This window comes from Otolemur garnettii, unplaced genomic scaffold (genome assembly GCF_000181295.1).
Source record: "Otolemur garnettii isolate 467f Iridium unplaced genomic scaffold, OtoGar3 scaffold00126, whole genome shotgun sequence".
In the NCBI taxonomy this organism is placed as follows: domain Eukaryota; kingdom Metazoa; phylum Chordata; class Mammalia; order Primates; family Galagidae; genus Otolemur; species Otolemur garnettii.
Window position 1 is genome coordinate 4,589,128 of NW_003852521.1, and position 1,996 is coordinate 4,591,123.

The 1,996-nt window shown below is 43.5% G+C and overlaps 1 pseudogene; it reads left to right on the forward strand.

Moving 5' to 3' along the window:
- The first annotated feature begins 286 nt into the window (after nt 1-286).
- On the forward strand, nt 287-727 carry LOC100955160 (annotated as a pseudogene).
- Nucleotides 728-1,996: the final 1,269 nt, after the last annotated feature.

Consider the following 1,996-nt stretch of genomic DNA (forward strand, 5'->3'; position numbering starts at 1 on the left):
TGCTTCCAAGTATTGGTCTATTTCCTTCAAGTTTTCATATTTCTGAGAATAGAGTTTCTTGTAATATTCATTAAGGATATTTTGAATTTCTGAGGAGTCTATTGTTATTTTGTCTTTGCCATTTCTAATTGATGAAATTAGATGTTTTACTCTTTGTACCTGAATATTTGTAGCTTTCTCTACTTTGAGAAAGTTCTACTAATTCTTTGAATAAACATTTTACCCCAGTCTTTTCTTCTACCTCCTCTTTAAGACTAACAACTCTCCTTTCCGGGAAGGCGACAAAATGGCAGAAGTGTAGCAAAAGAAGAAGCGGACCTTCCACAAGTTCACCTACCCTGGCGTGGATCTTGACCAATTGCTGGATATGTCCTATGAGCAGCTGATGCAGCTTTACAATGCCTGCCAGCAGTGGTACAGAGGCCTGCACCACCAGCAGCACTCACTGCTGAAGGCTTGCATAAGGCCAAGCGCTTGCGTGAGGCACCATCCATGGAGAGAAGCCAGAAGTGGTGAAGACACATCTGAGGGACACGATCATCCTACCTGAAATGGTGGGCAGCATAGTGGGTGTCTACAATGGCAAGACCTTCAACCAGGTGTAGATCAAGCCTGAAATGATCAGTCACTACCTAGGGGAGTTCTCCATTACCTACAAGCCTGTGAAGCATGGCCGACCCGGCTTTGGGGCCACCCACTCCTCCTGCTTCATCCCTCTCAAGTAGGCTGCCCAGTATCAATAAAGATACTTCTCCAGTTAAAAAAAAAAAAAAAAAAAAGACTAACAACTCTTAGATTTGCCTTTTTAAAACTATTTTCTAGATCTTGGAAATATGCTTCATTCCTTTTTATTCTTTTTCTTTTTTATCTTCTGAGTGCGTATTTTCAAACAGTACGCCTTCAAGCTCACTAATTCTTTCTCCTACTTGGTCAATTCGGCTGCTGAAAGACTCTGATGTATTTCTCGGTTTGTTAATTGAATTCTTAAGTTTCAGTGTATCTGCTTCATTTTTTTTTTATTATTTAAATCTCTTTGTTTAATGTCTCTGATAGGCTTCTGGACTCCTCTGTGTTGTCTTGAAGTTCATTGAGCTTCTTCAGAACAGCCACTGTGAATTCTTTTCTGAAAGGTCACATGTCTCCATCACTCCAGGATTGGTCACTGGTACCTTATATAGTTTGTTTGTTGAGGTCACGTTTTCCCAGATGTTCTTGATCCTTGTGGGTATTTGCCAATGTCTGGGGATTGATGAACTAGATATTTATTTTAATCTTCACAGTCTGGGCATATTCGACCCTGTTCCTCTTGAAAAGACTTTGCAGATATTCAAAGGGAATTGAGTATTGTGATCTACATCTTTGGTCACTGCAGCCGTATCAGCACTGGGTCGAAGAGTCCCAAGCCCAGTAATGCTGTGACTCTTACAGACTCCTCATGGTACTACTATGGTTGGCTGGGGCAAAATACAGGAGAATTTCCTGGATTATGAGGCAAAGTCTCTTGCACTCTTCCCTCACTTTCTGTGCTAGTCTACTGGCATTGGGGGAGGAGTGACATGGACATGCTCTCGTGGCCACCAGCAGCAAGTCACACCTGAAGCCAGCAGTCTCATCCAAAGCTAGTGATGACTGTTGCCTGGCTACCTCTGGTGTTTATTCACAACCCTAGGGCTCTTTAGTCCACAGGTGGTGAGTCCTGCCAGGAATGGGTCCCTCCCTCAGGGCAGTGTGTTTCCTTCTTGCCTAGGGTGGGTCCAGAAATGTTGTCCAGGAACTAAAGCCTGGACTTAGGGGCTTCAAGAGTCTTCTTTCTACTTTATCTTACTATGGTTGAGCTGGTACCCAAGGTGCAAAACAAAATACTCTGAACTTGTCCCTTTTATTTCCCCAAGTGCCTATAGTTGGGGGAAGAGTGACACAGGCACTGGCTTGGCTGCATCACTGGTGTCTCACTGGATTACATGCACTCCAAGTCCACTGGCTCTGAGCCAGCACA